This window comes from Phyllostomus discolor, chromosome 1 (genome assembly GCF_004126475.2).
Source record: "Phyllostomus discolor isolate MPI-MPIP mPhyDis1 chromosome 1, mPhyDis1.pri.v3, whole genome shotgun sequence".
NCBI lineage: Eukaryota > Metazoa > Chordata > Mammalia > Chiroptera > Phyllostomidae > Phyllostomus > Phyllostomus discolor.
The window spans coordinates 45792456-45806553 of record NC_040903.2 but is presented as its reverse complement, the minus strand read 5'-3'; the positions used below and the strand labels follow the sequence as shown (position 1 = coordinate 45806553).

The window sequence follows — 14098 nt, the reverse complement described above, 5'->3', positions numbered from 1 at the left end:
AAGAAACTATAAGAATACAGGCATTCCAAGTAGAAGAAAAAAATTTCCCCTACTATTTGTGGTCTTCTGCACAGTACCTTTGCATTCATCACTGGGTGGTATGATATAATAAGCAGTAATAAAAGAAAGAAAATTTTCTAGGACACATAACTCAGATGTCTATAATCCATATACCATTCCTGAAAGCATTATTAGAAATACTCTAATCAAAAGAGAATTACATCAGTATCAAAAATAATCAGTGAAACATGGTGTATAAAAGATGTGATAGTTCAAGTGAAGTAATTATTGTTAACTAAGTTATTTTAAAAGAATGAGTATAAATAAACTAGTAAGTTAACCAAAATAATTGAGATAAAAACAACTAAACAAACTTGAAAGTGTCAGGATGGGTGGAGTAGGACAAAATAGTGGCGGGACTACAATCAAAATGGTGGCTGGGCTACAATCAATCATGGCTGCTGAACTACAACCTGGAAGAGATGGCTGACATCATTAAGGCACAAGGGGAACCACCAATGATATGTTGCCGCTTTGTTCACAAGGGACCAATCTCCAGCTCCCACGGCAAGCCAACCCAAAATAAAACCCCGCCATTTTCCCTGCACAGTGCGGCTTTTCTCTGGGCACCCCCCCCCCTGTTGTGTGGACAGGGCAGGGGGTGGGGGACACACACACACGTTGCCCAGGCACGCAAACCCCAATAAAGCTCTATACTGCCTAATTTTGTGGCTAATTAGTATTTATTCCTAGGCGAAGTCTAAGAAAACCTTTCAGAAAGAATTAATAAAATTAAAAGGAGAAACACAGAATTGATAAATAAGTCCAAGAATTTGCTCTTGGAAAAGACCAATAATAGTCCTTTCACAAAACTAACTAATTAAAGAAGAAAATACAAATCCATGGGAAAAGGAATTATAATTACATAATTGATGTTTTTAATTATCAAATATTACCATGTGCAACTCTATATTTCCCAATGAGAAAATGCTGATAAAGGAGAGTTGTTAAAGAAAAATGTATGCTTAAAACCTTCACAAAAATAAGAACATTCTCATTATTCAGTTGTGTAAACACTGAATTTGTGAGTACTGAATCATTGACCCCAGGGGAAATACAGGATTCAGTTTCTGCAAAACTCCGGCCACATTTTGGTCAAGCAATCAAGACATAACCCTGTTTTATGTAACTTCAGGTTTAAAGACCTTATGCAATATATATTGGTGATTCGCCCACATTGAATTCACAGCCACCAGCACTGCTACTCATGCGGGAACAAAGCCTGTCTGACGCTCATATTTTCTTCGTAAGGCACGCCCTGGTCTTCTAGTACTCAGAACACTGGACAGCACTTCAGTCACTGCCCTTGGGGACATTTTCAACAGCTACTAAATCACCCACAAAAAGTACAAGAATGAGGAAAACAAGGCACTAAAGAGACCACAGAACGAGCACTTGGTCACAGCAGGAGAACTCAAACACGAAGCCAGAGCACTGCTTGGTTCCTCCTCTGCTGGGACTACACACAGCAGGCAACTCAGAGGCTCCGCTGCTCTGAGCGGGCACAAGTCTGAGAAAGACCGCGAAGTGCTGTGAGTGTGGGTTTGGGGTTACAAATAAGTTTTGGCAAGTATAGATTTTACGAGGAATGAGAATTGACTGAAAAATGTTAAAATAAGCCCATAACAAAAGAAACAGAGAAGCTGTCCCAGCAGTTCCTATCTTCACCCCTGCTCATTTCATAGACGAGTTCTTTTAAACCTTCCCAGAACCGGCAAATTTCAGAAAATTCAAAAGAAAAACATTTCAAATTCATTTTCAGTAGTTAGCTTAACTGAATACCAAAACCTGATAAATGATAATTACATTTTTAGATTCATTACATACCACTGTCACCTTTATTTAAGAAGTACAATGGCGGGGTGGGGGATTGAATGTGGGAGGTGGGGGCATGTAGGGCAGGGGAGAACAATGAGGGGAAGAAAATGGGGATAACTGTAATTGAACAACAATAAAAAAGAATTATAAGTTTTTTAAAATTAAACTTATTGTGATGATATTGGTTAATAACATTATACACGCTGCAAGTGTACAATTCTATGATACATTATTGCATTGTGTGCTCACCACCCCAAGTCTAGTCTCCTTCCGTCACCATATATTTGACCCTCTTCATCCTCCCCCACTCCTCTTTCCCTACAGTAAGAATTACAAGTACGGTAAAGGCTTAAGTGAGTTTCAGGAAAACAGAGGCCCTTACCCTGCCAAGCACACATGCTAATGCATTTCCGTCTGATGCAGATTTTTAACATCAATGGCCAATCTGGCGATTTCAGAAAAGTTAGCTTTAGGTTGTTTTTTAGTCAACAGAACCAAATCCCTGAAAAGAAAAATAAGTACATTCTCAACAATATTGTGAATTTGCCTCTTTCTAAAGTTAGTTCTAGTTCATTGAGGAACCAAAGGGATAGAAGTGCACTTGCAAATGCAGGCCGAGGAGAGTGTATTCTGAATGCTATTTCTTCAGTGATGGCACCCAGAGCCATGTAAGATCTAAGGCACAAAACAAACATGATTCAAATCACAGTCATGGATAATATAGTCATTTTAACCACTTAAATTATTGCTTAAAGAGTTGAGTTGCTTAGAGAGGTAATTTGGATATTTATGTGACCTGACTTTCCAAGTAAAATCCTTCATCATAGACAATTACAGAAGGCATGAGTCTCCCTTGCTTCTCTCTGTTGACAAGTGAGCAACATCCCTTAAATTTGGGGGGAAATAGGGAAAATAAGAAGAATTGAGCTTCCAGGCAGCCTAATGTTGTCCTCAATTGGGGAAGAAGGTGATATAATAAAGATGCATGTCTTCAGGGGTAACTTGCACAGAAACACAACCTGGGCCGGGAAAGAGGCATAATGAGTAACATCGAATTCTTCTCCCACTTCACCGTCATCCATCCCCACCCCTAGAAAACATCCCTGGCTTTTCTGTTCTGTGTAACATTGGAGCCAAATCTTTTTATTTTTCCAGAGAAAAGAATAGCTTTGGTCCTTCAGCCTTCACCATGCAGAACGATTAAGCACTTGCTTCTGCATGCACAGAACCGTTTGTGCCCTGAGGAAGTGACTAGGGGATTTGAGCAGATGGAAGAGATTGAGGTGGGAGATAATAGGTGATGAGAACTGCGAGATTTTCCTGCACAGCCCTGTGTGCCCTACTGAACAGGCAAGTAGATATATGTAGAGAAAGAGGACAGGTTTGTACTGAGAGACACGATGAAATAAAAGATAAATGACTTTTTAATTAATTTGATAAAAAGGGGTGGCCCAGTAGCAACAAAGTACATTGGTCTAAGTAGGTAACTTACACTGCTTTTGGTAATTTGCAGTTGAATTTAATCCCAATTTCACATAAATGGTGATGCCTCAAAGATACATCTCCAATGTATTTTCTGATGGGGTCTAGCTGTAATTAGAAAAACAACTTATTAAGAAAATATAGTAGTAAGAGAAGAAGTTAATTTCAGTATTAGTAAGGAAGAGAGAAAAGTAAAAATTGTGTATTGTTTCAAAATTGGAAAGTTTTTAGTGTCTTATTTAAAAGAGGCCAAATACAGCAGCACAATCTGGGAGTTTTTTTTCATAAAATAGCATCTGTCTTCCCCAGAGATCACTTGTTCCAATGACCAGACATTTGAAATATAAATGATAACATGAAACTGAGCAAAGAGAAGTCCAGAGAGTCACAAGAATACATCCAAAATGTCTCACAGCTGTATTTTGGTTTTATTCAAGTTACTAACTGTTCTCTTGGCCATGTCTCCTAGTGTTATCTTTAATATAGGTTTCAGTTTTGCAATATATAAATGAATTCCTCCAGAATATGATTACATTCTTTAACTCAGTATTTTTACTTTTAAAACTATTGCAAATAAACTTTTCTAAATAAATAAAAACATAACCACACAAAAGAAAGACATTCATGTTTTGTTATGATAGCAAAAATTTGGAGACAAAAAAAGCCTCAATAGCCGTGAAAGAAGGTTAAGTGAATAATAGCACATTATTTTTAAAAGATGTATGTTTCTAATGAAAAGTAAGATTTTTAAGTCTCTAATAAAAACCCTGTATTCAGTGTGATCACAACAATGTACAAAATAAAATCTGTAAGTGGAAAAAGGTGAATAGAAAGAAACATGCCAAAATGATATCTCTTAGTGTTGGAAATGTTATATTTTAAATTTCAGAAGAGCTCTATATTTTCACTTAAAACATTATATTGACCATATAATATTTTTACTTTGGATAACTGCACTTTACAATGTTGTTTTTAAGAAGTTAGAAAATGTATATAAAGGGAGTATTCAAACTGCAAAAGGTTGGCACAATAATCATAATTATATTTTTATAATTAATTATAAATTTAATTCTTTTGTCCTTATTTTGTTGTATCATACTCATTTGAAATTGAGTACAAAAAGCTTAATTATTTCTTCATAAGAGAGTCTCTGAGGACTTAACTCAAACAGTTGCACAATTGGTTGTGTAATTTTTTCTGAGGTTGGAGCCAGACTGCTAGGAACAGGCATCCTGGAAGCAGAAAGACTATAAACGTCACCAAGTGAGGTCCAGGGAGAAAGAACTCTTAGCTAACTTAAAAACATGTGTTTATGCTTAGCATTGTAGGGGTATGTTATACATCAAGAAAAAATTTCTACTGAAAAATGTGAAGGGTAAGAAAACTGCGTAACTTGAAACAGTAAGCACCAAGTTATCTACAAAACTCACCTTCATGAAAAAGCTCATTCCTCAGAAATGCCAGGTAATGAGACATACATCTGCTTGGTCATTCATTTTTGACTAATATGAAATGAACAAACAAAAAAGACTGTCCTTCTAAGAGCTAGGAATTCAGAATTGGCTTCTAAAGGAATTGAAATTCACCAAGGGAAAGAATGGAGAGGGAGGTAAGAAATATATATATATATATATATATCTTTAATGAGATATATATAGCTTTAATGATAATAGCTACAATTACTGCATATTTAGCCTATGCCAGAAACTCTTTAGATACATTATTTAATTTCTTATACAAGGTAGGCAATGAGGAGATGAATAGGAAAAATAGGTTTAAAGGAATAGAAAAATAGCAGTTTAGAAGAATATGAGATAAAGTCTCACTGAAAAAAATGGAAGGAAAGAGCAAGGAAGATGTAGTACTACATTTCACCTTGAAGAATTCATCAAAATGATTAGCAAACTACTATGCATTTCAGCACGGCCTTTAGGAAATCCACGTGGTGCCCCTGCTAGTAAAAGCATTACTTTATGTTGACATTTAGAACTTTAATGACTACTCTTACAATGTACCTTTATCATGGAACTAATCACATTTACAACGATTTACATCTATTTAATGAAGAGAAAAAACCACTTTGTTAAAAATGAAGTGTGGCAGACTGTGTATTCCAAAGATGGCTACAACAATATCTTCTATCCCATGCTCTTTTTACAATGACATGTTGACAATTCTCCCATCCAGAGGTACAGTATAAATTCTTTTCAAATTGGTGAGATTTCATGGTGTTTCAACTAACAGAGTGTGGCAGAAATACAAGTTTGCCACTCTCTGAGTGGCATTCTGAGTTTGGTCATACAAGGTCATACAATGTCTGCTTTATCCACAAGAATAATCATTCTTGGAGACTTTAGCCAAGAGTAAGCAGTCCATCTGCCCCAAGGCTACCATGCTGGAAGGAAGCCCAAACCAGTCAAGGCAGTGGGGACAAAAGAGAGGTGTGTAATGAGTCTAACCAAAAGTAACCTCACACAGTGATCTGATCCTAAATTCTTAACTGGGCACATTATGGTGCACAGTCATGCCCCAGCATATAATTTCTTTAGCAAAAGTTTCCTTTCCCTTAAGCAAGCCCTGTGCATCTATGTTAACACCTTTGAAATGCTTCTTTTTCAGGCCCTGAAGAGAACACATAATACTGTTAACTATCCTGTAATCCAATCTCCACATGGCATTCTCCCACCTTCATGTAATCTTTACATTCTCTCCTTAATTCCAAATGGATAACGAAACTGCAAAACTGCCATTCTCCCGAGCATTTGAGATTTTTGGTTCCTGGTATTGTCATCATTTGGGCTCAAATAAATTCCTTTAAAAATTCTCTACAGGTTTTTTTTACATTCTTATGTCAACAGCAAGACTGCTTGAAAAGGCCCTGAGATTATATGAGAAGATGAGATGTTAAGGCAGCCCCCTGGTGCTTCAGCCATTCAGAGTTCCAGATCGAACCATTCATGCCTGAGTACAACCACACGAAAGATCATGAGACAGAACCACCTCGGTGAGGCCTTCCTGAATTCCTGACCCACAAAAATTATGAGATAACATGATTGCTCTTCTGAGTCACTAAATGTTGGGGTCTTCTATTACAAAGCAATAGTAACTGAAATATTAAATATTTACTATGAAGTAATATCTATGTTAGATCATGCTTCTCAGATTTAAATAACTATACAGACTGCCTAGATTGCCTAGGTATCTTGTTACTATGAAGCCTTGTTCAGTAGTTCTGGAGAACTTCAGACACTGCACATTTTTCAAACTGCCAGGTCATACGCATGCTGCTGACCGTGGTTCACGCTTTGCACAGCAAGGGTCTAAAAAACAGTTGACATATGAGCATCTTACCTTTATCAAGAAGCACTCAGTCTTATTTTCTTCTTGGCAACAAGACTGGCTGTTTCATAGCACATAGACATGGTCAGAATAGTGGGTCCATACAAGAATGGATGCTTTCTAGAAGTTTCATAAATGTACCTATAATTGGACAAACCCAAAGTCATGTAATTTCGAGTTCCGGAACATGTGCTGACACTGTTTCTTGAAAACTTAGGGTTCATTTAGTTTTGTTGACCTGTAACATCTAAAACATCGTGGTGAAAGACACTATACTTAAATGCACCAAATGTTTTCAATAGGTCACCGTGAGGTTAGTCAGACATTCTGAATGCCAATGAAGTGACCAATAGTACCTCTAGGCCAGTGGGGAAAGGAAGTCAGTAATTAAAACTTTTCACTCTTTTCTAAGTAGAAGAAGGTAAAAAGTTCAATAGTCTCAACTGAGCTGTAAAGTAAGAATTGTACACAAGTGCAGAGGAATTAAATTTAGAAGCTATTGTTGGGTGAAGAGGTGTCTCTCAAGATCATCCAAAATTTCTTTCTAGACTGGGAAAGTTGCTTTGCTATCTTTTGACTCTAAAACAGATGACTTTTCTCTAGCTTTGATATAAATTACAATTTCCTTGGTTGAAAATTAAGTAAAGGTCTTGGTTTATAATTATGAGGCAAACAGTTAGAAAATTATTTTTCTCTTGAATATTTATAGTCATGTGCACATGAGTTAAAATTAGCACATAAATTAACTCCTTAATTACTGGCTATTGTAAATGTTCAAGAAGAAGTTAAATTCACTGCCTGAGTATTGGTTAGATTTTTAAATCTCTGAATGTTCAACCCAAATCTGACTCTGCAATTCTCACCCACAGTGGATAGCACTGCAGTAAATAGGTAGCCAAGCTGGTAGTTCAGTCCCCGTCTGGTGGCCCCTAATATCAGACAGGTTGGGAACCTACCCAAACCCTATCCCTAAGCAGCTGAGCCCATTTAATTTTTTTTGAAAGCACAGTAATTTCTGGGGCAATTTGCCCTTTTATGGGTGAATTTAAAAGCTTGCCTCATTCAGCATTTTCACCCTGTCTGCTTATTCATTTCTTGTCTAATATTTCATAATTAAAATCTGAAATTAAATCTCTACCATGTTCTTGCCCTCTAGACTCAGCAATCAGATCTTGCCCTTATTCCTGATGTCTGAGCCTGTCTTAGTAGAATGTCCAGAATTAGATTCCTTGAGAACTGAAACCTTGTATTTCTCTTGTCATTTCTGCCTCTCTGGATATTGATTTCCTTCCTCTCAACCCCAGCCACTTGCTAGCACCCCACTCTCAGCATGTAGACTTATGCTGTGTTAACTAGAAAACCAAGATATGAACTTGCCTATAGCATTTGCTATAATGCTCTCCACTCCAAGTGGGAATTATAGCATCAGAGTTCTTGAGTAGAAAATTGATCTTTGGCATCTAAAAGTGTTACTTATTCCTAGGGTCCCAATGGCAGATTCCTTGTCCGTACCTGTCAGATACCCTCCCTGATATCTCTTGATGAACATCCGAAATGCCAGCCCCTTGCCTGAGCTATTACCTGGGCTCTGTCTCCAGTACTCTCAGTTTATTATGCTTTGCCAACTTGACTGTACATTTCAACATCATTTGCTACCAGTCTGACTAATCTAACCCTTAAGGAGATGAGCCCATTACAGGTCCTAGACATGTTTATGGCTTCATGGCGCAGACATTTCCATACCCTGTGGGGCTCACTGAGACCATAATTGTTATTTAGAGAGAGAAAAATATATCGTAGCTCAAATTTCCACTTCAATTCCATGTAATAAAACATTGTGTTCTTGGAGACTGTTACGTAAGAAATACCTGTCTTCAAAATTGGAAAATACTCTTCTCCAAAGACAATGGCAAGGAGAACTGACTTACATCTTTCTCACTGACACTGGGTTCTCCTTGCTCATCTCACAGATCTGCTCAGGATTTGGAATTTGGAAGGTGCCCCTGTAATCTGCATCATCTTTTTTACTTAATTGGAAGCACTTGTGTCTTGCTGTGTTATTCGTCTTGCAATAGTCAGAAAGAACATGTTTGTCAGCCATTCCTTGGACATTACAAATGCACTCTAAGAAGGTAGTCATCTACAGGAGGAAATAATGAATTAAAGGGGAAGGATGTGTGCTCTATGTTCCTAACCCCAGGAAAGGCAAAGGATTATTATTTCTTTAGAAAAGGCAACTTAGTGCAGAATGTTACATTTTGTATCCAATAGTCCTTGGACATAGTTACTTTGAGCAAAAACCTCTTAAGTTTTTAAGTCTAAATTCTCACATGTTGGACATTGATCAAATAAAATTAATCACTCTCTCCTTTCCTATGTAATTGATTCATTTTCATACAGTTCACAGGCATTAAAATAAACATAAGCCAGAATGACCAGGGTCTAAAGAAATCAAGGTATTTTTAATGAGAATTATCTACCAATAAAGAGATAGTAGTCTGTGTTCCACGGTTCCTAATTGTTTTTAGTTTTGTTTCCATGGCAATTTGTTTTAAGAATTGACTCTGAAGCCATGTGTGTTCATTGTCAAGTTTTCAAGTGGAAATGTTACAATTCAGTTCATTTTCAAATATCTTTGGGTAGCCATAAATGTGCAGGATGCTGTAAACCTCAAATGACATGCCTTCAGATTTGGGAGATAAGGGCATACAATCTTAATCTTTTGAAATAAAAATAAGAAGACATCACTATAAAATAAGTGAGACTAGACACTGATAGAAGTATGTCATTTAAAATCCATTTCTAACAAGTCTAATGATTTTTATGTATCTATAAAGAGTATGACAAAAGGTAGGTTTTAACCCCATAAAATGGAGTAAAATATTACAAATAAAGAACTACTCATTTGTATTTTAAATTGTCTGCCATAAGAGTAATTGATCAAGTAGGCAGGTAGATGGATAGAATGTGTTAGTGCTTCTTAAGAATTTGCTGATCATAAAATAGCACATGTTATGAGACAGTAACAATTGCTGAGCTTGTCTACTAACTGGTGACAGAGCCCATAATAATATTCACCTTTTTCTACTTTTATGTATTCTCTGAGAAACTTTTTAAGTACTTCAATTTCCCAGGAGCCTTGATACAAGGATGTCAGACAATAGTGTTTCAGCAACAGAATCAGAGCAACCAACTTAAGAAACTGACATTCTAGGCTATAATTCATTCCCTTGAATGTTTGGTTCAAAGAGTGCCAGAAATGAACTGATAAACTGTAAGTTTATAAACATATAAAGAGTATATCTTGAGTATGAATTGTATATAATGCTGCTTCACAATCCCCTGCTATTTATTCAACAAGCCCTCCCTATAACAACATCTTAGGTTTCAATTTAGTTTTTGAAAAAATAGAGAGAGAAAGAGAGAGAGAGGCAGAACATGATTCACATACCAGCTGGTGAGAGCATTCTGAAGGTGGCTCATGTAGGTTGAGGCTCTTGCACTTCTCCACAAAACCTAGCAACTCTTTAACTACGGTCTGTACTTCTTCGTAAGTGGATTTCTGAAGAAGATGAGCAACCATAATGCTAACACTGAAACATGGCACTGTGAGTGTTCAAGACAGAATTGAACCGCTTTGCTCCATCATTCTTATTCCATCATTGTCCCACTTCCCTCCTCCCAAATAATTGATGTGATTTTAAGTTTCAGAAAAGAATACTGATAATAAAACTCACATGTCTCTTAAGTTCTCCTCCAGATAATTCTGGCTATTAGTGTGCTGTATGGCTGAAAAAAGAAAAAAAAATACTTTATATGCAGAAGAGGAAATTTTCCAAATTGATATCCCCCTTTAACATTCTGAAATCTATATTTATGAACCCATACATTTCCAGATATGTTTTAATTATCATAAATTAGAAAAATTACCAAAATATATCTCACTTATATTTAAGCTGTATCCTGTGAATGACTTACTTCTTTCCAAATATATTATGTAATTGAAATCTATCATTGGCCTACAAGTAAGTTACATGTACTTATGCTGACACTTCTGAATTAATTAAACTTGATGATCTGGTTATTTAACTCTTCACATTAGGTTAAATACCACATTGAAAAAATATTAAGAAAATTAGAGTTTGATTAATTTGGCAAAAGCAGTATCTCACACAGCTTGGATTTGTTCATCATCTTTATCTTCTTCATCTCCTCTACTGACCATATTCACATACACGTTTTCTATTGAAAACAATATCTTCCTTCTTATATTAATACCTTCTAAAAATCTTAGCATCTATATATTAAAGAAACCATTATTATTTACTATATTAAAGCCAGGGGGAGGCTTTAGAAACAGCTATTCTGAGTTCATCTTTGAGCCCTGATGCTTAAGGTGGCCTTGGAAAAGTAACAAGCTCTTAGAGTTTCAGTTTCTCTGCCTGTGAAATATAAGTAAGATATATTACAATGGATGGTTGTTCATACTAAGTGAAATCGCATGTGTAAAGCACTGATCACAGTGTCTGGCTCATAACAGGTACTAAATAATGTGGTTCTAATATTATTCCTGCTATGATGAACACTTTTGTTTTATCTAAAACCACTTACCCAATTTTAAATACAAGTTTTAGATGTATCGTTTACTCACCTACAGTGAAATTAAGGCTAGAGTGAGCTCTTCCTGTGGGTTGTCTCAACATATTAGCTCTCTTCCTTTATTCATTCAACAAGTTAATGTCCAGCAATTTTCAATGACCCTATTGTCAGTGATCCACACTGGGAAAGATAAATCTTTCCATATGCACTTCAGTAATCATTGCATCTTACTCCTGGCATGCAGAATTCATAGACTGTAAATAGGATTTCCTACCTGCATCTAGGAAACTTCCCAGAAGAATTTGACATTTAGTGTAGCTGAAAAACACTAGAAGAGATATAAGTCTAACAACCTTCATTATTTCAGATGAAGTTTTATAGAAGGTGTCCTATCATTTGAGAGAACTGAAGAACCCTTTTACAGTCTTTTTAAATGATTAATATTAATAATTAAACTTTTTCTGGTGAATTTTTTTCAGGCCAATACAAACCTGATCAATGAAGAATTCATAGCAATGAAGAAATACCAATGGATAGTCATTCATTAATGAATACTGGATTTTAAAATGAATCACATCGATATACTTGTTTTCTCAAGATTACAACATATAGGCCTTGTAGTGAAGGAATCAATAAACACTTTTGGTAAACATCTTACTTCCTGGAAGTGTCTGTTTGACATGTACAAAGTTCCAAAGGGGCAGGGGACAAGACAAACATGTACTATCCCAAATTCAAATAAATGATTAAGTCTCCAGTTCCAGTACCAGGCATATATTCAAGCCCATGAAAAGAGTTGGGAGCCCAGGCTTTTGGAGAAAACCTAAGAGAATGGACTGCATTTACTGAGTGCTTACTGTGAGTCTGGCACTTTATATGAGCACACAAGAGCAATAGTCTTTTTCTTGAATAAAGGATGAAGACTCGGGGTCATATTATTTGCTTGTGGGCTCACAGGTAGAACTTAAGGTTTGTCTAACTTCATGTCCTATACTAGCCAAGAACTAGTATCAAAAGCTGAGGTTCCAACATTCCTCAGGTACTGTCTGCTTTGCCTGTCATTCAGTTCTTGGGTCTAGGGCAGGAAACTATTGATTCAATAAAAAACCTAAAATAAATGTGAGGTCCAAACTTTTTGGAATGGGAGATCACTGGGTACTGCTTTAACCATTTCTGCCCTCAGTCTCCTCACTTACAGACAGAAGGTTGGACCGGGTCATCTCTTCTGAGACCCACATGTTTGAGCTTCTGATCTTCTAGGCAAAGGAATATCACAAGTAAAAGGGATATGTTTGCCTGTAAAACAACAACAAGACTGTTATTATTTTAATTTGGGACACACTGGTTAGTGTAAAGAGTATGGATGGCCACATGTGATAGAAAGCCAGAGTCGGCAAACAGAAGAGCACCTTTGGCAGGGCTTCATCACCCTTCTCAGGGTCCTCAGAACATCCTAGTGTTCAACCTGCTTTCTGTCGTGCATTCTCAGAGCCATTCCCTTGAGATCTTACTCTAAACCTAGGGGAACTGTCAGAAATGGACCTATTACTCTAGGGATGGCAAATCCTTTGGGTGAGTATTGTCACTGTCACCACCGACTGTAGACATTACTAGTTGATGACTGCACCCTTTGTCTCTGAATCAGGACTCAGCCTCAAAATCATTCACAGTGCAATGCCACAAGACAGCCACTATTAATGATTGAAGTTGGCACTTAAGGGGAAAAAACTGTTGTATGTGTGCAACATTAATTCCCGTTTTTTAAAAAAAAAAAACTGGATAAAGTGAACTCTCCAGGGGAACCGTCCTCTCAGAGTAAAACTCTTAAAAGCTTAATAAGATGCTAAGTCCTTAGTGCCTGATAGTGGAATTTCAGACCAGAGGAAAAACAAGTAATGGGGATCATTTAAGCAAAGATGGAGAATGAGTTTTGTGATAGGACTCAAAGGACAGCCAAGAATTTGTTCTCCAAGACAATAAGATCTTCACACTGACCTTTATAAAATGGAAGGTATGTAAGTACAAACACACTGATGATTTTAAAAAAATATCATTTGCGCCCTGGCTGGCATAGCTCAGTGTATTGAGCGTGGGCTGCGAACCAAAGCATTGCAGGTTTAATTCCCAGCCAGGGCACACGCCTGGGTTGCGGGCCATGGCCCCCAGCAACCACACATTGATGTTTTTCTCTCTCTCTTTCTCTCTAACTTCCCTCTCTAAAAATAAATAAATAAAATTTTTAAAAAATCATTAAAAAAAGGCAAACCAATCAGGACTTTAAATATATATATATATATATATATATATATATATATATATATTTATGTGCAAATGATATATATATATATCATTTGCACCGCAAACTTTAGAAAAACCACAAATAGATCCCTAGAGAAAAACCACAAATAGATCCCTAGATCCCTTCCCTCTCTAAAAATAAATAAATAAAATCTTTTAAAAAATCATTAAAAACAAGGCAAACCAATCAGGGCTTTAAATATATATATATATATATATATATATATATATATATATATATATCATTTGCACTGCAAACTTTAGAAAAACCACAAATAGATCCCTAGATCCCTAGGTCTCCCCAATAACTTGGCTGTGGACAGCTCACACACTCATTAGCCCTGACACTCATTAGCACACCATGAGGCTTATCACTTTTACAAGCATCTAGACTAGAAACTTCTTCCTGCATCAAGTCCACACATGTTTTATTTATTGGTATGCGTTCCATCTGAGCAATACAGAGTAAGTTGTTCCAAATTCTCTCTTCTCCATGCCAAAT

General features: G+C 36.5%; 1 pseudogene; it reads right to left on the bottom strand.

Annotated features, from left to right (window-relative positions):
- Positions 1–12510, bottom strand: part of LOC114491875 — a 28597-nt pseudogene extending 16087 nt beyond the window's left edge.
- Positions 12511–14098: the final 1588 nt, after the last annotated feature.